Source organism: Hoplias malabaricus, chromosome 3 (genome assembly GCF_029633855.1).
Source record: "Hoplias malabaricus isolate fHopMal1 chromosome 3, fHopMal1.hap1, whole genome shotgun sequence".
Lineage (NCBI taxonomy): Eukaryota > Metazoa > Chordata > Actinopteri > Characiformes > Erythrinidae > Hoplias > Hoplias malabaricus.
Genome location: NC_089802.1, coordinates 19,003,175 through 19,016,063, shown reverse-complemented (window position 1 = coordinate 19,016,063; position 12,889 = coordinate 19,003,175).

Here is a 12,889-nt window from a genome sequence, read left to right as displayed (position 1 = left end):
TGGGCTCTGCCCTGTGAGGGAGTGATGGCCTTTATGAAGTAATTGCTTATAAGGAGGCGTGTTCTGGATGATTCATGCTAGGGCTTCTGCTAGAGCTGCACATCTCTGTGAAAGAAAGCAGAAGGCGCTGTTTTCCACATACTCAGCCCGGACTGGTCAGACTTACATGTACACAGCATTTTTCAGTCGCAAAAAAAATGTACGACATGTAACCCACATTAAATGTCTTGGGACCAGGGACTGTTACTAAACACAATCATGGGAATGAGCTTGAGCCATCCTTCACAACTAACCATCCTTGAGACAAACAGGCTACTAATAGAATGCATTCTTATAGCAAATCTGGATTCTTAAGTTGATAAATGGCAGTGTTACTGGTGAATATTTCTGTCTGCACTTCTCTCACTTCAAGAGTTTGTTTGGACTTTGTTGCCATGACATCCAAAAATGTTCGTGAGCAGCATATTGCCCCTTATCAAAAATTATTGGTTGCAGGTTTACCCTGTGATGCATGCTGAATTACACCTTCCTGTTATTACATCATGGACATCACGGGTGATGAATGCAACACTCGAAAGAAGCCCAAGTAGATCAAAATCAACACACATCCCGCAGCCCCTCAAAAATGCAAGCAAGGCTCGCCTGTGCGCAAACAATATAAATCATGGGACTCTCTCTGTTGGATCACTACCAAGAGCCGTGGATCATGGGAGTTTGTGCAGTCGCTTCCACTATGACCACATTTGGCCACATGTGTCACATCTGCCTCTGCTTGGCAAACAGTGAAATGGCGCAAAGTAATGCGCAAGAAGCTTGCTACTACAGTCTCCTGGAAGCCACTGGAAGCTCCATTGGTCTTGCCCTGTTGTACTTACATACACAGCTTGCCTCAAAGTAGGCAGAAATCCAGACGGGAATACAATAACACACACACAGAGAAAGATTTCAGGGATTATTTGATGACAGAGAAGCAAACTTTCAGGTAACAAATGTAACATGGCATAGGCATGAGCGTGAGTAAAGGGCAAAGTGACAAATACCAATCTCGTCAGGAGAGCACAAGGCAACACAAACGTTCTCATCTACTGCTACTGAACTTTCCTATTATGTCTCTTATTTTGATGGACTGCAGATGCCAGCTACTGTACCTAACCTTCACATATACAAATACTGAATTCCTTCAGTATGCTCCCACGCCCCCAGGTTCGAGCTCAAATACACAAATAATAAACTAGTGATTCATATTAAAACTTGGGGGATAGTAGACCTACACATCCCAGCCACCTTGTCCATCTTTTTGGGCTAGATCTTTTTGCCACATTTTACCACCTGTATTAAAACCTATCCTTACTTTATAGGATCTTCTGGCATATCTGGTGCATGCTGATATCTGCTTAAGTCGTAACGTATCACAAGCTTGGTACAGGTCCAAACTGGTACTTTGTACTTAGTATTCGGCTAGCACCAAATCCAGTGACTTTGTTTACAACCCTTAACAACTTTTCATTTAAGACCATTGTCGGTAACATAACTCATCAGAACACCAGGACTGGTGGTGAATGGGAGGCACAGCTCTCAGAAAAATGTTAAAAAAGTAATTAATGTCTAAAACAGCACATTTCAACAGTGCCAGATATCAACAGCTCCGGTGTGGTTCCCAATCTCACCTCCTTATCCTCATTTAATTTCCTGTTGTTTTTTTTTTGTTTGTTTGTTTGTTTTTGAGAGAGAGAATGAACTCAGAACTCGCTCAGCTGTGTGTCTGGGATGGGGTGGAGGAGAACACAGCTCTTTCCTTGGCTCTCCTAGAGATGGAGCAGCGGAAGCTGTCTCTACCCGGCTCCTCTGCTCTCAGAGATGATGGAGAAGCACATTCAGTCTGCACAGCAGTTCACACAGATCATAATGAGCTGTGAATGTGTAAAACAGTGCTGACAAAGACACGTTTGCTTCTTTTATTGTTTTAATTCCTCTTTCTAAACAGATCACATAATTGATATTCTGCTTTATTCAACAGTAAACACGTTGAGTAACATGAGACACAAGGCACAATTGAACCCGGAAATGGCAAAACATCATTGTGGGGTCACATAACAAGCAACTAACAAATGACAGTCATAAATGCATAACATGAAGGCTTCTCCATTAAGCTACTTTCTTTAGCCCTGTGACTACTATTTGCAGAGTTGAGCGCCAATGCTCACACATTTCCATGACGGATCTGTCTAAAAACATCTGAGAATGTAATTAACTTTTTTCTTGTGTGTGCTTTGTGCTCACTTTGTAGTCATGTTTATGTATTATTTTATTTTATTTTAATCTTGGTAAACCTCACATTGCTGTCATGTGGACGGATCTCTCTGCGGTTAGATTTTGCCATGGCTTAGGATAGATAGTTTGCTTGTCTTGTAAAATGAATGCTGCACTGTGCTGTAGTGCTCAGCAGAGGGCAGTACAACCCCAAAAAATTGCACGAGCAGTTAATATTGTAGTTATGTCTTTGTTACCTCACAGCATAAAAGCTGTAGATTATGCTTGTTTTTATGTCACAAAGAAAAAAAACAAGTAAAAGCTGCTACTGAAGCTCTGGTAAGATATCATGGTCATCCATAATCAGACAGCAACAAGCATAGTGAACACCACAATCATAAATTGGATCAAAGGGGTTTTAGGAAAGATCATTTAAAGCCCTGCCCTAATGGGGAGTCTTCAATTAACACCAGGGCCTTTGCATGTTATTAGGCGGCCATTTCTACCATTTAGGGGTAGAGTGGTAACAGCAAGTAATTAGCCATGAATATAATTTCATTTTGGGCCTCCATATTACAATAATAAGGGTTAAGTACTTCATATTGATTGGCAGTTCAGAAATGGTTCTGTATATTGCTTGTGAAGACTCTCTAGCCTAAGCATTAAGACTAAACATTGTTGGCCTTTAATCTGCAGGCTATAAGCCACATTTTTCATCAGATAGAATAGTAGTAAAAGTCATAAGATTTCCACACATCTTTCCTATTAAAACAAAACCTAACTGTAACTCTTTACCATTTTTAAAATGGTACTTTTACAGGAGATGTGGAAGGACTTATAGTCAGTTAAAGTCAATATCAATTCAATAACAACCATTTTTTAACCTTGGCAAGCCATTTCCCTGGCTAAATTATTTTTATGTTGCTGTGAATGTGAGAATGTGTCACCCTGCTAAGTATTGGCGCCCCCTGCAGGGTATGTTCGGCACGGTGGCTTAGTGGTTAACACGTTCGCCTCTCAGCGCTGGGATCTTGGATTCCAGTCCCATCTGGGTTGAGTTTCCATGTTCTCCCTGTGTGTGCATGGGTTTCCTCCAGGGTCTCCGGTTTCCTCTCACAGTCCAAAAACATGGAGGGTAGGTGCATTGGCTTGTCTAATAACTGTCCTGGTGTGTGAAAGAATGAGTGTGTATGTGAATGAATGAGTGTGTGAGTGAATCCAGATATGGATTGGCGCTCTGTCCTCTGTGAAATCCTAGTGCCCAATCCTAGTGTCTTCCAGGTGGACGGTCATTTCTGGTTGAGAGTATGCTATGCGCGTTTGGCTGCTGCTTCTCGCCAGTGTGTGTGGATTGAGTGCTCTGAACATTCTGAGCAGTGTGGATTGTAAAGCGTCCTTGGGTGTCTAGAAAGGTGCTATATAAGTGTAACTATAGAGAGATAGATAGATGTTCCATCCTTGCGCTCAGTGGTCCCGGGGAGGCCCCAAACCCACTACGACCCTGAACTGGATGAGTGGTTACAGACAACGAATGAATGAATGTTGCTGTAAAATTTGAAGAAAATGGTAGTGACTTTTGGCAAGTATTTTAGCTTTGAGTTTTGATCATATCAACATGCACCAGAATGTGGGTAAAAAGAAACTAAACCAATACTATCAGTTTTTTCTTTGTCTTCTACCTTCTCAGATTATCATCAAGTGAAATTTTCAACTTGCTTCGAAACCCTCCATGACCTCATGTTTATCCTGACAGCAGAACATTACAGGAGGATAATGCAAAATTGACTCGAAAATTTATTTAACATTAAGCTAATCATTAGATTTGCACCATTAATATTAGTTAGTTCATTAGGGAATGTTTACCCATGTTAAGGGCAGTTTGCGCCCATGTACCACACTCAAAACTGTGCTTGAGACAGGGGAGGTACATTTTGAGAAGGTTGTTGTTCCCCAAACCCTTACCCTAGGGGGGTAATATATTGGCTGTGGGATGCAAGGTTTTTATTCACAGGAAAATGGAGTGAGATGGGTGTGTTTATAAGGTGTTGAATGAGTAAAAAAAGAAGGCATTCTGTGTGCAGTTTTTCATGTAATTTTATGTCATTCCATACAAAGTTTGTTGTCTGTTCTCAGCTTCTTGGCTGTTTCCACAACCTCACTCATCCTTCCATAGTGTTAAGTTACTGTCTCACAGATGAAGGATATACTGAGCCCCCTTATTTTTTCAGATCTAAGTGTGGAGTTGGGTTTTCTGCTGCATCTCATTAATGAAAACTTTAAAGGGGACATTGTCGTACCCATTTCCCACAAGTGAACACAGTTTCCTGGGGTTTTAATGAAATATCTGTAACAACAACATCATTCTCCCCTTTTCTAACCAGCCCTGTTCAGATTATTTTTGTGCACATGCAGGGCTAGGAACATACCTTGTTCCTGAGTGTTTTGTCTGTTTTGGCTGAATATTATCCGAACTGGGTGCTAAATTCACAAATATGATGGGCTACTGGGCTTTTTTTTCCGCTTTCATCCATTTTCAGAGAGAAGAGTATCTGTGCAAGCTGGAGGCATCTTCAAGTGGGAAGTACAACCTAACACTAAACCTGTCCTTAGCCCTAACCATAAACTTCCACGTCCTGATATACGGCTACTTACTGTGTATGCCCCTCCCACATGTTGGTGTCAACCTGCAGAGATATATGGTTGGTTTTCAGAGCATGTCATCACCAGTCAATGAGATCCCATAGTGTATCCTCACTGTACATTAAATGCAAGTGATTTTGCCATGTATTAACACAGAACAGAAATTTAAAACACACCCTACACATCATAGTTTTGAAATACCATCCGCATTTTGAGATATCCACCTGTTTCAATACACGGTATTACCATTATAAGTGAGTCCCTTTTTTTCTTTCTTTTTTTTTTTTTTGTTTAATAAAATTGAATTATTTTTACTTTTTTCTAATCATAAGATTGACCAGGCTAGTCCAGGCTGCAGTGTATTTTTTTTTCTACTGGCCTGTATTCTCATGGGCAACAGAACTGTGCTGGTCTGACAGGTTCCAGACGTGGGAGCAGCATAAATCCTGTTAGAGGGAAAGAGACAGACATAGAGAGTGTGTGAGAGAGAAAATTAGGAGTGCACAGAGACTGATGGCTGTAGTGTCCTTGTGTGTATCTCACCTCAGATGAGATGAGTGGGGAAAAAATAAAAACAGGCTGTGCAGTATGTGGTGGTACATGAGGGGATTGTGTGAGAGGTGAAATAGGACAAACAGAGGAAATCAAGCAGTAAAGGTAAGGTGAGGCAGCTGAGGAGCTCAGGGTGAGTATTAAACGTGAAATCACTAAAAGGATTGAAGAGCATTAAAATCCAATTTTTTCTTTTTGGCATATTTCACCTGTCCTAGACAAATGAAAAAATTAAGTACTGTTTTCTTCAGACAGGTTGATGGCTGTTGCCCTTGGTTTTATATAAATTGGGTTTATATACATTAGTCTTGGTTCTGTATACATTAATCAAATGTGAATTGTTTACATTGAGGGTGTTAGGAGCCAGAATCCTGAAGAACTGCCTGCGTCTAAAAGCTACTTTGCAGATATTGACCAATACCATGCTTGATGCCTGAGATGGTTTATTGTATAATATTTAAAGATTAGATATTTGTCTACAATATCAATATCCATTTGTGGTAGAGAGATTTTTAAAAAATATTTTATAGGTTGTGTCCTTGTGTTATCATGAAAATGATGATAATTTAGGATGGCAATAAAAATGAAGCAAATGCAAAATGTATCGCACTGTTGCTCTGTTTTCTCTACTGACAAAATAAAGTGTAGGGACAAAAAATGTTCCCACTTCCCTAATGGTATAACTTGAAAGCTTCCTCCAGTGAAAATCAAGGTTTTTCACATTATTGACATATCCATTTGTCAATAGTACTGTTTTGTATTTGTTAGAAGACATAATGTGTCAACTCCATGGATGAGACAGACAGCCAGGGTTTCATATGTCATAAACCTAAGTAATCAACCCTGTTAACTTTCAGTGTGGGGCTTTTGAGCTGTTGATTGGAGAAAGATTAAGTGGAAACTGGTGAAGACTAATTGAATATTCATAGATCCCTGTGTACTGAATGAGGGCCATGTTCAAAATACCCACATTTAATGGGGGTCCGTATGTTCTGTATGGGCTGAACACTTAAAATAACAATTTAGATTGCTACTGCATACTTGAAGCACAACCTGACCAGATAAAATGCATCATACAAATATATGACACTCCTCCATTTTGAAGGCACAACAGGCTAAAATGGTATCTTACATTTTGGCATTTATTAAGGTTGAAAACTCAGTAGGGTTAACAGATACCAAAACTCTACATGTATTTTAACATAACCGTATTGAGAAGAGCCTATAATGCTTGGTGCTCACGTGACTCATGCTGATTCAGAGAGAGAAACTGCACATTTTTGGCCATTAGTCTTCAATAAATGCATTAATTTATAATATTTCTATAGAAATATTCTATAAAAAATTGCCACTATTTTAGGATTACCGTATTTTCCGCACTATAAGGCGCACCTTCATTGAATGGCCTATTTTAAAACTTTGTCCATATATAAGGCGCACCGGATTATAAGGCGCATACAATAGACGCTACAGTAGAGGCCGGGGGTTACGTTATGCATCAATTAGATGGAGCTGCGCTAAAGGGAATGTCAACAAAACAGTCAGATAGGTCAGTTCAACTTTATTAATAGATTACAACCCAGCGTAGTTTAAGGTAAAACATGTAGTGTCTCGCTTTATTCCCTCGGAAACTCTGTTTAGTCTTCTTTACTTGGCGTAGGTCATCTTGTTGCTTCCTCCACTTTCGCACCATTGATTCGTTAATGTTAAATTCTCTTGCTGTTGCTCTATTCCCGTGTTCTTCTGCGTGACTGATCGCCTTGAGTTTAAACTCTGCGTCATATGCGTGTCTCTTAATAGGAGCCATTTTGGGGTCTTTACATAAAAAACAAATGGAAATGAAATATATATACCGGTATATATCCAGCATGCACCGCGCGCGGAAGAAAATGAAGTAGGCGGCTGCTTACCGTAGTTGCGAGACCTGTTGTGGCTCAATATTGTTCCATATATAAGGCGCACCGGATTATAAGGCGCACTGTCGGCTTTTGAGATAATTTGAGTTTTTTAGGTGCGCCTAATAGTGCGGAAAATACGGTAGTATGAAAATCTGGCATTATTTACCTCATAGGCATATTTTATGATATCTCACACACCGGCATGTTTCTGTTGTTGATTGCTTTGGAATATTTTTGTAATTACTGATTTTTTAACTTTTTAAACAGTATGATATATACGTTATGAATTCTGATCATTTAGAGGGAGGTGAAGAGATGTTCATAAATCAGTTAAGATTAGTTTGCCCTTGGTTGTTTCATTAGTCCTATACCAAATCTTAGACTAATGAAAAAGCTATGATACCTGTTGCACAGGAGGAGGAGCATTCATGTGTAGAAATCTGCTAATAAAAATATTTAATTTAAATCACATGTTTGCACACATAAGAAAATATTTTACCATGCATTTATTAAATCTCCAAAAAAATTCATGTGAAGTACACTGTTGGTAAGATTAATGTTTTATTAAAAAGAAACAAAGGCAAAACCCAGGGTGTTGAGACTAAAGCTGTAGGTGGAAGGTGCTCTTTGTTTATTGTTTAAAAGTCTCAGATATGCATTTCATCATATTCTACATAATCACAAAAACAATTCTGTTCCTTACTTTTGTGTAACTTTAGCTTAAATTGTACTGCAAAATAAGTCCTCATTTCACATTCTCCACTCTACAGTCACTCCCAGTTACATTTAACAAATACTCCCCCAAATAAACATCATGCTAGAATAATTTTTCACTAATATCCCAACAGGATACATCATAAATTAACAGTATGGGAAGTTACAGTAATACCTTATGTGTTTAATTAGTTCGTAACTTAATTTGCTCGTTTATGAAATTAAATTTCCCCATTAAAATGAATGGAAATATTAATAATCTGTTCCAGCAAACTCCCAAAAACCACAACACATTTTTATGTGTTTTTAAATAAACTGGTACTATTAAGTGTATGTACCTTGAAGATCAGACAAAGATGCTGCCGGAAGTGGAGGAAGTTGGGGGAGTTTTTTTTTTTTTTTTTGTGCTCTATTGCTTACTCGCTACACACTTAATGCTACAATGCTACAAAAACAGCGGTATGACAAAGATGCTTACACAACAGGATAACCAAGTGAACTGAACACTCGCTGAGCTATCTAGTGGCTCACTCGCTCGTACCTCAGATCTTGGCTTGCATCTTAAAGCAAAAAATTCACTCATAAGTCAAGGTTTCACTATATTTCCAGATGTACATTGTTATGCATATTCTTACCTTAACTGTTAATATTTACCAAATAAACTAATTTATTAACATTTTTAAACACACTTGTACATTAGATATAGATGTGTGGATAATATAAACTTCTTTATAATCGTCTCAAACTAAACATGCGCCACATGCTCATCTGTTCTGCTGTAACTCTACGGCACTTCTGGTGTCTGTGATGAACTTTCGGGAACTATTGAGATACGTCCATGATCCGCCATTGTCCATTGAGGTAAACGGAATTGACATTGATTTCACACCTTGATGTAAAGGTACATATAAGCAACTTTTGAAAGGCTTTTGGATATTTCTTTTTTGAAAATAACTTAATACCATAAGAACAGAGAAAAAAATTAAGCAATCAAATCTGTGGACAGAAGGGGACTTGCAATGATATTTTTTTTTACATTTCTTAAGAATATTCTCTAATTGTCTTACACGTTTTTAAAAATATAAGCAAAATTTTCACATTCTTTCAAATACTAGCAGCACTATGTAAAATTCTAAGTCTGTGTGAGCTGGCATTACATTATACCATAGCTCATACCCTGGTTATGGCCCATTGGTGAAGTGATAACAGAGGGCAAGGCTGAGCTTGGTGAAATACTGAGTGATGGAGTGCACACATCATCTCTCCACACCCAGAATTTGTCATTTCGTAAGACAGCTGATACAGGTGATGGAGCAAAATATTAGCTTTTAAAAACATAGCCAATGCACCCACTGGCCTGGGTTGGCTCTCAGATAAAGTATCTACAGCACTAATTCATCTTGATATTGCAGAATATGTCAAATGTAACATATCGTAACTGGTGGACATAAACCTCATATCTCAAAAATGGAAGATTTATAGAAGCAGAAGAATATTTATACTTTGTTAAAGTAACTGCATAAAGTTTAAGTTAATTTAAAAAAGGTTTTATTCCCAGTCATTTTGGACTGTTTTTATTGGTTTGTGAGTCAAGGCACTTTCAAACTTCAGCTATTTTAAACATTGGCTCTGTTGCTTACGGTCAAATCTGATCTTAAAATAAACACATGCACATTTCATTGACAGGAATCAGCCACATAAATTCATGATTTATGGTAAAATAATAAAGATGATCATCAGCATTCAACAACTTGGATAAATAAAAGACATTATGAAGAACAGATGTTTTCAGTTATGTACAAACAAAACAAAATGAAGAATTTTATCTAGAATAACTAAAATATTTGTTTGGTATTTAGCAAATGCTTTTATCCAGACTGACTTATAAATGTGCTTTCTCATCTTATGCTAACACCAACTAAGAGAAAATATGCAAAATAAATAATGAAAACAGGAAATGAAACAGTGCTTGCAATTATAAAAATATTCTAGTCATTAAAAATACTTAACTTAAAAATACTTAATTGTCATTAAAATACTCCAAAAAATTCTTCAGTCTGGGTTGAAGAGCATAAGGGACAGTCTGAAGAATCTAATTCTCCATCTGAGAGCCAGGGCAGAAAAGTTTGGATGTTTGTCTCCCACAATACTTAAAGGATGCTATTTCAAGCCGAGCCATAGTTGAAGCTTGAAACACTCAGGGATTCTACTGGGGTTTGACCTGACCTATCAGGTCGAATGGGTTTAGTGTGGTTTTCCTGCTTGAGCTGGAAATCAAACCCCCTCCTATTGCCTGGAAAGTAGTGGTGTTATCCATTGGGCTATAGCTATCACTCTGATACCGTTTTGTTCTGGTAGTGATGATAGTGGTCTTTTAGATTTATGTTTTTAATCAGTTAAAATTCATATACAAAAACATTCTCTGCCTGATCCAGTAAGAGCATTGAACTTTTATGAAGTGAGCTGGTTATGGGGTGTAATTACTGTGTTTTTGCATCATTAGGACTCAGTCTTAAACTATATAATTTATAGATGGGTTCTCTTCTCAGAGATGTGTCAAACGTCTGATGTTGAGACAGGCTCCTTCACTCTGGAGCTGAATTTTGAAGCAGCGCTCATACATTTTGGAACACGAGCCCACCAGCAGCCTTTTCATATCTCGTTCCCCCTTTAGCAAGCAGTGACAGTGATCTATCAGCTCATTACTGTCAGGATGATTGCCTAATTCTTAATTTGGTTCTCTTCCCCAGTTGAGAAAAACCAGAAAGTGTCACATGTCTCCTAAATTTAAGGGTTGTTTTTTCCCCCAATGTATTTGCTTGAAATCCTGGGCAATAGATTATAGAAATCTGTCCATTCAACATTCCTATTGAAATCAGGAATTAATAATAACAATGTAAGCAGTCATGAGTTTAGGCACTGATGTAGGATGTTTTGATCTGGATCATGAAACAGCTACTTATTTGTTTCAGAGAAGACATAACACTGTCACTGGTTTCACAACAACCCATGGTAAAAACATGGGTAAGTTAAATTGGGACAAGGAGATGAAATTGGAAACTACATCGGAGCTTCTGAATACTGAAAATTAAGCTAAAGGGCCAATTTAAAAAATTATATTTTTAATCAATTAAATTTTCTCAGGGGGCGGCTCGGTGGCGCAGCAGGTAGTGTCGCAGTCACACAGCTTCAGGGACCTGGAGGTTGTGGGTTCGATTCCCGCTCCGGGTGACTGTCTGTGAGGAGTGTGGTGTGTTCTCCCCGTGTCCGCGTGGGTTTCCTCCAGGTGCTCCGGTTTCCTCCCACAATCCAAAAACATGTTAGTAGGTGGATTGGTGACTCAAAATGTGTCTGTAGGTGTGCATGTGTTGCCCTGTGAAGGACTGGTGCCCCCTCCAGGATGTGTTCCTGCCTTGCGCCCAATGATTCCACCTAGGCTCTGGACCCACCGCGACCCGAACTGAACTGGATAAGCGGTTACAGATAATGAATGAATTAATTAATTTTTCGCAGGCAAAAAATAACACAATATAGCCAATATAGCATAAACTCATCTCATGTTCCACCTTAAATGGTGCAGTGCTCCATTTAATCTTAAATGGTTCTGCAATCATGCTGATGTACTTTTGCCCCCACCGTAAACTGAGAATAATCTTCTGAGATTTTTTCGAGTTTTAAACAGAGAATATTCTGCCACCAGCATTAACCTTAAGGAACTGTTTAAAATAAGCATGCCCTTAAAAAGGGACCAGAGTTTTGTCTCCATAGCAAATGTATTTCCACAAAAACAAAAAAATTGAAATTTGTAGAGTTAGAATTACATATTAAACATAATATAACAAATACTATCTAAATCTGACACCATAATCCAGCTTTACACAAGGCAAACAAAAAATCAAGACAGCAAGGCTTATTGTTCATTTATATCAATTTTTGTTTATGCTATTTAAATGAGTATACATAGTGCTGCTATTTATTGTTATTCAGTATTAAAACATGGTGAAATGATTTAAGTGTCTTTATAAGAACTCAGCACATTTTAACAATGCTGTGTTATAGGGCCTGGGAACCCATTTTTAAATTTTGTGTTTTTTTGTATAATTCTAAACTTGGGTGTTATGTGAAAAACAAAACAGTAATATGATAAATCTCTCCTCGAAAATGACAAAAGTACGATCCTCAGAGCTCTCTGAGGACCGTGTAGGCATGGTCCAATATACTATTGAATGTGCGTGACTGACAGCTCTCTATCAATGGAGAACAGAATGCTGTTTACATTACCATGGCAACACACAGCCTCAAGACAGTTGTTTTTTTGTTTGTTTGTGGGGTTTTTTTTTGTTTGTTTCTTTGTTCTGGATTTTTACTCTGAACTGCATTTGTCTTTTTACACAATTTGACTTTTTACAAATAATGGCACAAGGCACGTAGAATAGCAGCATACAGCCATTCATGTACGAACCTACTGACATATTTTGTCTTTTATTTGTCTGTGTTGTGGTTTTGTGTGATTTTTAATTAATATATATATATATATATATATATATATATATATATATATATATATATATATATATATATATATATATATATGCTAACATAATTGTACAGACTGGGTACCTTCTAGAGGTTTCTCCAAATGTATGCTTTCCCCCCACTGCTACTCGTGGCTTTGGTATCCTTGTGATTGGTCAAGGTAATACTAACATAAGCATTACCCACTTTTAGGACAGCCTATTCTACATCGAGAGGAGACTGCTGGTCACTTTTGAGGAGAGATTTGTCATATTTTTGTTTTGTGGTTTTTTTCTATTTAAACTTTGCTGAACGTTTCA